This window comes from Cebus imitator, unplaced genomic scaffold (genome assembly GCF_001604975.1).
Source record: "Cebus imitator isolate Cc_AM_T3 unplaced genomic scaffold, Cebus_imitator-1.0 Scaffold82, whole genome shotgun sequence".
NCBI lineage: Eukaryota > Metazoa > Chordata > Mammalia > Primates > Cebidae > Cebus > Cebus imitator.
The window spans coordinates 7,179,083-7,191,785 of record NW_016107397.1 but is presented as its reverse complement, the minus strand read 5'-3'; the positions used below and the strand labels follow the sequence as shown (position 1 = coordinate 7,191,785).

The 12,703-nt window shown below is 47.7% G+C and overlaps 1 long non-coding RNA gene across 2 annotated transcripts in view; it reads left to right on the top strand.

The window, feature by feature from the left end:
- Positions 1–7,593, top strand: part of LOC108308130 — an 11,465-nt gene extending 3,872 nt beyond the window's left edge. Inside the window, exons 2-3 of one of the 2 annotated variants that reach the window (XR_005201113.1) lie at positions 930–971; positions 7,520–7,593. This is a non-coding gene — a long non-coding RNA (uncharacterized LOC108308130). Of the gene's footprint in view, positions 1–929; positions 972–7,467 lie in introns of both variants that reach the window. The other variant, XR_005201114.1, reaches the window with a different exon arrangement.
- The last annotated feature ends 5,110 nt before the right edge of the window (positions 7,594–12,703 follow it).

Sequence of the window (12,703 nt, the reverse complement as noted above, 5' to 3'; positions counted from 1 at the left end):
CTATATTTTATTTTATTTTGTTTTATTTTTTGAGATGGAGTGTTGCTCTGTCACTGAGGCTGAACTGCAGTGGTGCAATCTTGGCTCACTGCAGCCTCTGCTCCCCAAGTCTGCTGCCTCAGCCTCTTGAGTAGCTGGGATTACAGGCATACACCACGACACCCAGCTAATTTTTTTATTTTAAGGAGAGATGGGGTTTCACCATATTGGCCAAGCTGGTTTTGAACTCCTGACCTCAGGTGATCCACCTGCTTCGGCCTCCCAAAGTTCCGGGATTACAGGTGTGAGCCACTGTGCCCGGCCTGTTTCTTCAGAATAAATTTCTATTAATTACATTTCCGGGGTAATGGGTAGGGGCTGGAGTAAATTTCACATTGACTTCTGAGACACAGATACACATATTCATTAAGAAAAAAATCCAGTTGGGCATGGTGGTTCACCGTGTAATCCCAATGTTTTGGGAGGCTGCAGCAGGCAGATTGATTGAACCTAGGGATTTGAGACCAGCCTGGGCAATACAGTGAGACCCCATCTCTACCGAAAAATTTAAAAATTAACTGGGCATGTGACATAGTCCCAGCTTCTCGGGAGGCTGAGATGGGAGGATAGCTTGAGCCTGGGAGTCCAAGGCTGCAGTGAGCCGTGATTGCACCACTGCATTCCAGCCTGGGTGACAGTGAAACCCGGTCTCAAAAACAAAACAAAAGTCCAAGTCAGGCCTCATAAGCTTGAGTCCCTATCACATTTCCAAGGTGAGGGCTTTGCTCTGGTAATGAGGATCCTTCAGAGAAGGCTTTCTCCCACCTGTGCCCCGGGGTGGGGAGAGCGGTGGTGGTGGGGGGGGGGAGGCGGTCCCAGCAGTTGATTGGGAGCCCCCGGGCAAGCGTGGCCTCTCACATCCTCTCTTCCCACCCCGTCTGCCTTCACAGGTGTCTGCTTTCTGAGAACAGCAGAGAAGAACCATGTCCCAGGTGAGCGAGGCGTTTCAATCACACTTTGTTTTCAGCAGGGATTTTGGAAGCTCATAAGAACGTGTCTGATGAAAGCTGGGCACCATGGCTCACGCTTGTAATCCCAGCACTGTGGGAGGCCAAAGTGCGTGGATCACCTCAGGTCAGGGTTTTACCACTAGCCTGGTCAACATAGTGAAACCCTGTCTCTACTAAAAATACAAAATTAGCCAGTTGTGGAGATGGGTACTTGTAGCCCCAGCTACTTGGGAGGCTGAGACAGGAGAATTGCTTGAACCTGGGAGGCAGAGGCTGCAGTGAGCAAGATTGCACCACTGTACTCCAGTCTGGGTGACAGAGTAAGACTCTGTCTCAAAAAAAAAACATGTATCCGATAAAACAAAATGCAAACAGAAGTCAGGATCAGTGAAAACAGGAAAAGAACAGAAGATCAAGGCTGTGGGAAGGGCAGGGTGGAGATACTGTAGAGGCTCCCACAGTTATGAGATACCTTATATATATATATATATATATATATATATATATGTGTGTGTGTGTGTGTGTGTGTGTGTGTGTGTGTGTGTGTGTGTGTGTGTGTGTGTATGTATATATATAATTTTTTTGGAGATGGAATCTTGCTCCAGCACCCAGGCTGGAGTGCAGTGGCATAATCTCGGCTCACTGCAACCTCTGCCTCCTGGGTTCATGTAATTTTCCTGCCTCAGCCTCTTTACAAGCATGTGCCACCACACCCAACTAATTTTATTTTCAGTAGAGATGGGGGTTTCACTATGTTGGCCAGGCTGGTCTTGAACTCCTGACCTCAAGTGATCTGCCCACCTTGGCCTCCCAAAGTGGTGGGATTACAGGTGTGTGCCACCACGCCTGGCCAGATGCCTTGTAAATTTATGTCTGACATTCCTGTCACTTCAAAAGGGCAGATGGACTCCATCTAGTATATGACTTGTGTTGTCTGTTTTGGACAACCGTGTCTACTTCTCAGGGGAAATAAAGCACTTTTGGGCATTTAGAAATATATTTGATCTTTGTATTCGCGATGTGACAGGCCCCTTCCTCAATCACAGCCACCTTGAAAGAAACACAACACCCATCTCTTGTGACTTTTCTTCCCCCGTGTAGAAACAGCAGGTATTATGCCAAAGCAGACGTCTGTGACTGTGGTTGTTTAGTGATGAACACTCAGGTCTACAGGGACAGCCTTATGTGGCTCCACGTGACCTAGATGTAACATGGCATGATCTAGAGGAATGAATGAACTATGTGTTCCTGAAATGGCTTGCCATGTCTACCGTCATACCACCCTGAACATACCTGATCTTGTCTGAAATTGCTTGTCATGATGGCTTATTTACTTACTTAAGAAGGAGTCTCACTCTGTCGCCAGGCTGGAGTGCAGTGGCGCGATCTCGGCTCACTGCAACCTCACCTGCCGGGTTCAAGCAATTCTTCTGCCTCAGCCTCCTGAGTAGCTGGGATTAAAAGTGTGTGCCACCATGCCCAGATAATTTTGTATTTTTTTTTTGAGACACAGTCTTGCTCTTTTACCCAGGCAGGAGTGCAGTGGCATAATCCTGGCTCACTGCAACCTCTACTTCCCCAGTTCAAGCGATTCTCCTGCCTTAGCCTCCCGAGCAGCTGAGACTATAGGTGTATGCCACCACGCCTAGCTAATTTTTGTATTTTTAGTAGAGATGGAGTTTTACCATATTGGCCAGGCTGGTCTTGAACTCCGGACCTTGTGATCCACCCACCTTGGCCTCCCAAAGTGCTGGGATTACAGGCATGAGCCACCGTGCCTGGCTGGTTATTTTTTTAATTAAAAAAGTTTTTTGAGATGGAGTCCTGCTCTGTCGCCCAGGCTTGAGTGCAGTGGCACAATCTTGGTTCGCTGCAACCTCTGCCTCCCGGGTTTAAGTGATTCCCCGGCCTCAGCCTCCTGAGTAGCTTCGATTCCAGGCATGCACCACCATGCCTGGCTAAGTTCTGTATTTTTAGTAGAGATGGAGTTTCACCGTATTAGCCAGGCTGGTCTCGAACTCCTGACCTCAGGTGATCCGCCCACTCAGAGTGCTGTGATGACAGACATGAGCCAATGCTCCTGGCCTTCCTTTGTATTTTTTGTTACTTGGCTGTTAGCTTTCTTTGCCCGTGAGTGACATCAGTGTTTTCCATCAGCCTGGAGGCATTCTCCTTCTGCTCCTCTTCACTGTATGTTCTAGGGATGTGTGAATGTGGAGTGCACTGATCAGAAGTTATAATCCTTGTAGTTGTAAGAGCCAGAAATCCAACTAGAAGTAGGTTAGGATTTTTTTTAAAAGTAGTAATTCTAGAACTTTGGGAGGCTGAGGCAGGAGGATTGCTTGAGGCCAGGAGTTCAAGACCACCCTGGGTAATGTGGCAAGACCCTGGCCCTACAAAAAATACAAAACTTAGCCAGGCGTGTTGGCACATGCCTGTAGTCCCAGTTATTCGAGAGGCTAAGGTGGGTGGATCACTTGAGCCTAGGAGGTCAAGGCTGCAATGAGCTGTGATTGTGCCATTGCACTGCAGCCTGGGTGACAGAGGGAGAACCTATTGAAAAAAAAAATCTACAAGGCAGCACCCAAGCCATGAGAAGAGCAGGTTTGCAGTCAGGCACCAGAGGCATCCAGCAACCCAGGTATCGTCAGGTATCTTGTTCCCTGCTTCTGTGACTTTCTTCTCACGCGGACTCTGTCCATGTGGCCAGAAGTAGCATGGCCACAGCTCCTCTTCTCACATCTGCAAGTTCTGCCGTGGTCAGGGGCTGAATCTCTTTTCCTTGGTCCAATGTGAAAGCTCTTCAGGGAAGATACCGTTGGTCCAGCCTAGCTCAGGTATATTAGGCCCTCTCCAGGCAGCCGTGCACAGGGCAGAGGGGCAGGAGGGGGTTGGTCCTAGAGGAAGATGAGGCCTCATGAACAAACATTACCGCTCCAACTCCAGGAAGGAAAACGTTCACAGGGCCTGGGTTTGTCAGTGCTTTGTGAAGCCAAGGATGTCTGGGTGTTCACACAAGAAATATCTCAGCAGGAGAGGCTGGAAAAAGGTGGCGAGCCACACCTATCCTGTCCATGAAGCTGTAAGCTGGGGGCCACTGTGTTTTAGGAAGCCAAGTCTACTGGGCATGCCTGCCTATTAGGGCAGTCTGTGTACTGAAGATGATAATAATGGTTTTAAATGCTGCCTGTCCAGCACTTTTGTGCTGGTCTTTGCACTTTTTATATATTATTTCATAAATAAACCCATGAGAGGTATATCTATAGAAATGATATATTTACATGGAAATTATATATGAATTACATAGAAATTACATAGACACATATATTAACTACATAGACATTGTGTATAAACATGTATATAAACTACATAGACATGTATATGTATATGTGTATGTGTGTGTGTGATATATATATATATATTTATATATATTTAAACTATGTAGATACTAGGCAGGGTAGCTTAGCTCATGCCTGTAATCCCAGCACTTTGAGAGGCTGAGGTGGGTGGACCACCTGAGGTCAGGAGTTTGAGACCAGCCTGGCCTCATGGAGAAACCCCGTCTCTATTTAAAAATACTAAATAATAATAAATTAGTTGGGCATGTGCCTGTAATCCCAGCTACTCAGGAGGCTGAGGCAGGAGAATCGCTTGAACCCAGGAGGCAGATGTCGCAGTGAGCTGGTATTGCACCACTGCACTCTAGCCTGGGCCACAGAGCAAGATTCCATCTCAAAAAAATAAAAACAAACTACATAGACATATGTATCAACTAGAAATTATATGTATATATTGTTTTGAATACTGGAAAAAAATATATGTATGTAAATTATGTAGGAATAATGACATAATCCACCTCTCCCCATCTTACAGATGAACAAACTGAGGCTAGAGATATTAAGCTGTCTGAGGTCTCACATCTGTTATTAAGTGGTGGAGTTGGAATATGAATGCAGTCAGACTATGGAACTATAGTTGTGTCTACCAATCCCTGTGCCCAGCGCAGGAATACACTGGCACCTGTGCAGTCTACACCACACTGTCAAAGAAGATAGCCATTAGCCATGTGTGGCTGCAGACCTGAATTTTAAATTTACATTTAAATTTTAAAACTGAACCAGAGGAAAATATTGTTAAACACAATTTTATAATTTGGATAAGACTATATTTTATTGCAACCATTTAAAATAGTTTTTTGTTGTTTTTTTTGAGATGGATTCTCACTTTGTTGCCCAGGCTGGAGTGCAGTGGTGTAATACCAGTGGCGTGATCTTGGCTCACTGCAACCTCTGCCTCTCTGGTTCAAGCGATTCTCCTGCCTCAGCCTCCTGAGTAACTAGGACTACAGGCACCTACCATCACACCCGGCTAATTTTTTTATGTTTTTAGTAGAGACAGGGATTCACGGTGTTAGCCAGGGTGGTCTCGATCTCCTGACCTCATGACTCGCCCACCTCGGCCTCCCAAAGTGCTGGGATTAGAGGCATAAGCCACTGTACCCAGCCTAAAATACAGTATCTTGATTGAGATGTGCTGTGAGTATAAAATACATATCTGATATGGTGTGAAAAAGAATGAAAAAATTAGTGATTTAAAAATTATTAGATGTCAAAATGACAGTATCTTGGATATATTGGGCTAAAGAAGAGATAGTAATTTCACCTGTTTCTCTTTTTAGGAAAACGTGACTGAAAAATGAAAGTCCCCCACAGGGCTGGCATTCTGTATCTCTGTTGGACAGTAGCGGTTTGGTGAGTGAGAGGTCAATATTAAGAAATCAGTGGCTTAGGCCAGGTGGGGTGGCTCACGCCTGTAATCCCAGCACTTTGGGAAGCTGAGGTGGGAGGATCACCTGAGCCCAGGACTTTGAGACCAGCCTGGGCAACATAGGGAGGCCCTGCCTCTACGAAAAGTCAAAGACTTAGCTGGGTGAGGTGGCTTGCACCTGTGGTTCCAGCTGTGCTGGAGGCTGAGGCGAGAGGATCACTTGAACCAGGGAGGTCAAAGCTGCCGTGAGCTGCGATCGCACCGCTGCACTCCAGCCTGGGCCACACAGTGAGATCCCATCTCAAAAAAAAAGTCACTGGTTTCAGCAGCCTTTAGCCCTTGGTCATGAGTCTTCTAGAGATGAGAGTGTTGCCTGAAAGAGACCGCAGGCTCCTTAGGGTGACTGGGGCTCTGGGTTTCTTTGCGGATTGCCTCTCCCCACTCCCACATAGCTCCCGGTTTTGGCTGCTGCCGCAGGCCATGCCCTGCTTCCTGTCTCTCCTCTGCATGTGCTTGTCCCACTGTTGGAGATACTTTGGATCACCCATTTGGCTATAAACATCCCTCACCACCCTGCTGAAGCAGCATGTGTCAGCGGGGCCCACCCCAGCACTACTAGCATCCTCCCTCAACCTCTGCTGCAGTGATGAAAGCCCCCCAACCCTCAAATACCTTTTTAAGACAGTCTTTCTCTGTCACCCAGACTGGAGTGCAATGGCACGATCTCAGCTCACTGCAACCTTGGCCTCCTGGGTTCAAATGATTCTCGTGCCTCAGCCTCCTAAGCAGCTGGGATTACAGGTGCCTGCCACCATGCCTGGCTGATTTGTTTTGTATTTTTAGTAGAGATGAGGTTTCACTGTGTTGGTCAGGCTGGTCTCGAACTCCTGACCTCAGTGATTCTCCTGCCTCAGCCTCCCAAAGTCCTGGGATTACAGACGTGAGCCACTCTGCCCAGCCTCATTGCTATTATTTAAACTTTCATTAAACAAAACATAGTGAGACCCCATGTCTACAAAAAATTTAAATAAAATTAGCCTAGCATGGTGGCACATGCCTGTAGTCCCAGCTACTAGGTAGTGGGGGGCGTGAGGCGAGAGGATGGTTTAAACCCAGGAGGTAGAGGCTGCAGTGAGCCATAATCACACCACTGCACTCTAGCCTGGACAGAGTGAGACCCTGTCTCAAAAAAAGAGGAGCTCTCTCTCTCTCGCTCTCATCTGTCTAGATATATACAAACACATGTATACACATATTTGTATATACATATATATACATATATACTTACTTTCATGCACACATATACACATATCTAGATATACCCTCTTATATTTTCTTTTAATAGGTATAAGTTGAAAAGATTTAAATGGGGGTCTCTAATTCATGGAGCGAGGGGATGGGAGGGGTGAGGGAGGCCCAGCCCGGTCCTGCATCTGTGGAATCCCTTCTCTACATTTCCCTTGCTGCTGCCTTGTTGAACACTCTATCTTACATTGAGGATTCGAATTGTGTGCTAACTGATCTTGTTATCCTCCCTTCCTGTGGCTCTCACCCTTTTTCCACATCAGATCATCTGTAGTTCCCTCCCTTAATTACCATGATGTGGGAGTCCCCATTTCCTATAGGGAAAACAGTCACTTCTGCGAGCTGCTCGTGGGCTCTCTCCCTCTCCCACACACCCCTTATACCCTGCATTTCATTCTCTTCCTAGTTCCTACCAGACTTTTCTGTGCCTCCTTCGCTCATGCCAGGTGTCTTGCTAGGAATATCCTTCAGACATCAGATCACTGTTTATCTTTTATTCTGCTCACGCGTGACCTCCTAGGAAACTTCACGTGACATGAGTACATTGGATCTGGCTGCCGTCTTCCTCATGCCCATTCTGTACGTAACTGCATGTCTACCACCACCTTCAGTGTAATTGGACCGTACGGCTGTGTTCATGTGTCCATCTGGCAGCAGCACCTTTAAGCACCTTTAGAACAGGAACAATTCTGTGTTCAGCCCTTGACCCCAAGCATCTAGTAAACATCAGCAGTATGCCAGGTCCTTGGAAGATGCTTGGTCACTGAAGGAATGAATGGAGATCCAGTAATGAGATTTTTTTTTTTTTTTGAGATGGAATCTCGCTCTGTTGTTCAGGATGGAGTGCAATGGCAGGATCTCAGTTCACTGCAACCTCCGTCTCCCAGGTTCAGGCAATTTTCCTGCCTCAGCCTCCTGTATAGCTGGGATTACAGGCACCTGCCACCATGCCCAGCTAATTTTTGTATTTTTAGTAGAGATGGGGTTTTACCATGTTGGCCAGTCTGGTCTCGAACTCCTGACCTCAAGCGGTCCACCCACCTCAGCATCCCAAAGTGGTGGGATTACAGGCATGAGCCACCACACCCGGCCGAGATTTTTTTTTTCTAATCTTTTTTTCTCTCCCACAAAATGTAGTACAAAGTTAGGGGTGTGCTAAGCTTCCGATATTACTTAACATGGGGAAAGTGACTTTGGAAGGTGGTAAGATCTGTTTCCTCTATGCTTTTGCCATGGTACCCATTGCCAACCACTCCACATTAATCAGCCGTGTGCTGTTCTAGGGATCACTGTCCTTCGGGGACGTGGCTGTGGGCTTCACCTGGAAAGAGTGGCAGCAGCTGGACCTGGAGCAGAGGACCCTGTACCGGGACATGATGCTGGAGGACTGCAGCCACTTGCTCTCTGTGGGTGAGGAAGGGTTCCCAGTGTTCCTCGGGTTACGTGACCTCTTTCCTTTCTTAGTTGTATAAAACTGGGAAGCCTCTCATGCACTAAAAGTGCTAGGCTAGGTGTGGTGGCTCATGGTTTTGATCCCAGCACTTTGGGAGGCTGAGGTGGGAGGATTGCTTGAGGCCACAGGTTCAAGACCAGACTGGGCAACATAGCAAGACTCAATCTATACAAATTAAAAATAAAAAATTAGCCAGGCATGGTGGCATGTGCCTGCAGTCCCAGCTACTTGGGAGTCTGAAATGGAAGGATCGCTTGAGGCCCAAGTTCAAGACTAGCCTGGGCAACATAGCAAGATCCCGTGTCTACCAAAAAATTAAAAAATTAAGCATGGTGATGCATGCCTGTAGTCCCAACTACTCGGGAGGCTGAGGCAGGAGGATTGCTTAAGTGCAGGAGGTTGAGGCTGTGGCGAGCTGCGATTGTGCCATTGCACTCCAAGCTGGTCAAAAGAACAAGACCCTGTGTCAAAAATAAAAGGGCTTGGCCTTGGGTTTCAGCAGTCAGAGTCTGGATCTCACTTGGAGTCTTTGTGGAGTTACCTTCCAAGTGAACCAGGTTTTCCGTGGCTGAGATGTCCACCTTTTGTTCTGCAGGCTGAACTAACAGTCCACTTGCTGGGAAGGCCCAGCTGGCTCAGCACAAATCCGATAACTGTTTCTCCCAAACAGGGTGTCAAGTTGGCAAACCAGCTGTGATCTTCAGGTTGGAGCAGGGGAAAGAGCTATGGATGGAGAAGGAGGAGGAGATGAGCACGTGGCACTTCCCAGGTGAGCAGGCGGCCTGCAGGGGCCGGGGGATGAGGCTCCCGGAAGTCTACAAAGCAGAACCATGGATGTTCTCTCGTTTTGAGAACAAGTCTTATTCTGTCACCCAGTTTGGGGTACAGTGGTGCAATTTGAGCTCACTGCACCCTCCGTCTCCCGGGTTCAAGCAGTTCACCTGCCTTAGCCTCCCGAGTAGCTGGGATTACAGGTGCCCGCCACCACACCCAGCTAATTTTGTGTTTTTAGTAGAGGCAGGGTTTACACCATATTGGTCAGGCTGGTTTCAAACTCCTCACCCCGGGTGATCCACCCACCTTAGCCTCCCAAAGTGCTGGCATTTTAAGTGTGAGCCACCACACCTGGCTGGATGTTCTCTTGCTTCAGGCAACTGTTCTTAAAAGCCTGGGATCTTGGTCCAGCTAATGGCTCATACCTGTAATCTCAGCACTTTGGGAGGCCAAGGTAGATGGATCACCTGAGGTCAGGAGATCGAGACCATCCTGTCCAACATGGTGAAACTCCATCTCTACTAAAAATACAAAAATTAGCCAGGCGTGGTAGCATGCTACTCGGGAGGCTGAGGCAGGAGAGAATTGCTTGCACCTGGGAGGCAGAGATTATAAGCCGAGATTGCACTCCAGCCTGGGCGATAGAGTGAGATTCTGTCTCAAAAAAAAAAAAAAAAAAAAAGCCTCAGATCTTTGCAAGAAGCTGAGATCTTTGTTTAGGACATTCGGCCCTAAACCTTGAGATGCTCAGTGATCCTGCCACTTGCACACATCACTGCACACTTCCTTTCCTGTTCCTGGATTTTAGAGAAAGGCATGGTCTATTTTCTCTTTTTCTTTTTGAGACAGAGTCTGGCTCTGTCACCCAGGCTGCAGTGCAGTGGTGTGATCTCGACTCACTGCAACCTCTGCCTCCTGGGTTCAAATGATTCTCCTGCTTCAGCCTCCTGCTTAGCTGGGATTACAAGTGTGTGCCACCATATCCAGCTAATTTTTGTATATATATGTATATATATATTTTTTTAGTAGAGATGGGGTTTGTCTGTGTTGGCTAGGCTAGTCTTGAACTGCTGACCTCAGGTGATCCTCCCGCCTTTGCCTCCTAAGGTGCTGGGATTACAGACTTGAACCACTGCACCTGGCCCCCTTTGAGACAAGGACTTGCTCTGTCATCCAGACTGGAGTGCAATGGAGTGATCATAGGTCACTGCAGCCTCCAACTCCTGGGCTCAAGCAATCCTCTTACTTCGGCCTCCTGAGTTGATGGTACTACAGGCACACGCCTTCACACTGAGCCAATTTTTTATTTATTTTTGTAGAGATGGGGTCTCCCTATGTTGTCCAGGGTGTTCTCGAACTCCTGGGCTCAAGGGATCCTCCTGCCTCAGCCTCCTGAGGTGGGACTACAGGCATGATCCACATGCCCGACCGTCTATTTTCATTTGTCCTTTTATTCTGCTCTGCTGTTCCCACTAAAATCTTGGTTGCTAAGTCTTCCTGTAGGATCTTCAGTCTTTTCCCTGTGGTTATAAAACAGGCTTTCTCTTGTGTTCAGGTGTGGTGGCTCATGCCTGTAATCTCAGCATTAATGGAGGCTGAGCCAAAAGAATCGTTTGAGGCAACATAGTAAAACTCCATCTCTACCGGAAACAAAACAAAACAAAACAAAACAAAAAACTAGGCATGAGCCACCATGCCTGGCTAACTAAGAGGCAGGAGGATCACTTGAGCCTGGAAGCTCAAGACAAGCCTGGGCAACATAGTGAGACCCCCATATCTACAAAAACAATTTTAAATCTTAGCTGGACACGGTGGCATGGACCTGTCACCCTAGCTAATTGGGAGGCTGAGGTGGGAGGATCACCAGAGGCTTGGAGTTTGAGGCTGAAGTGAGACCCTGTTCCCAAAACAAAATCATCAAAGTGGTAATACAGGCATCAGGAGACAGCAGGGAATCTGACTGAGGCCAGGATGGCTTGTGTGTACTCTAGTGTTCTTCTGCTGGACATCGTAATGATCCGTAAGTCCATGTGAGAATAAGTCACTGCAGAAAAGACCCCTAGCTCTAAGGTAATTTCTTTAACAATAAGGACCCGGCCTGGTACAATGGCTCACACCTATAATCCTAGCACTTTGGGAGGCTGAGGTGGGTGGACTGCCTGAGCTCAAGAGTTCAAGACCAGCCTGGGCAACATGGTGAAACCCCATCTCTACTAAAATACAAAAATTAGCTGGGTGTGGTGGCATGTGCCTGTAGTCCCAGGTATTCAGATGGGATCAGGCACATTCAGGGTGGTATGGCCATAGACAGTTCCAGCTACTCAGGAGGCTGAGGCAGGAGAATTGCTTGAACCCGGGAAGCAGAGGTTGCAGTGAGCTGAGATCACACCATTGCACTCCACCCTGGGCGACAATGAGACTCGGTCTCCAAAAAATAAATAAGGACCTAATGGTCGCGTGCAGTGGCTCACGCCTGTAATCCTAGCACTTTGGGAAGCCAAGACGGGTGGATCACCTGAGGCCAGGAATTGGAGACTAGCCTAGCCAACATGGTGAAAACCCATCTCTACTAAAAATAGAAAAAATTAGCTAGGAGTCATGGTGGGTGCCTATAATTCCAGCTACTCCGGAGGCTGAGGCAGGACAATTGCTTGAACCTGGGAGGTAGAGGCTGCAGTCAGCTAAGATAGCATCATTGGACTCCAGCCTGGGCAACAAGAACAAAACTCCATCTCAAAAAAAAAAAAAAAAAAGGACCTCATGCTTTGAGAAAATCCAGTCAGTAAACAGAATGAAAGGGAGCATAAGGTGAGGAGCATGCAAGAAGTGCTGATCATGAAGGCCTTTGTGTAACCTCGGCCTCAAGGGAGGGGCCAGGCACTACTTGCCTTTACTACTTTTTGGGACAGAGTTTCACTCCATCACCCAGGCCGGAGTGCAGTGGTATGATCCTGGCTCACTACAGCTTCAACCTCCCAGGCTCAAGCAGTCCTCCCTCCTCAGCCTCCCGAGTAGCTGAGATCACAGGCAGTGAGGCTTGAAATCACAAAATGAATCTTCCCTTCAAGGTTTTCTGCACCAATTTTGTGATACAATACTCCAAGATTAATAAGTGTATGGCAGCTGCAGTGGCTCACATCTGTAATCCCTGCACTTTGGGATGCCAAGGCAGGTGGATCACTTGAGGTCAGGAGTTCAAGACCAGCCTGGCCAACATTGTGAAACCTCATCTCTACCAAAATACAAAATTTAGCCAGGTGTGATGGCTCATGCCTGTAATCCAGCTACTTGGGAGGCTGAGGCAGGAGAAGCACTTGAACCTGGCAAGTGGAGGTTGCAGCGAGCCGAGATCACGCCATTGCACTCCAGCTTGGGGGACAGGGCCAGACTCCATCTCAAAAAACAACAACAGCCG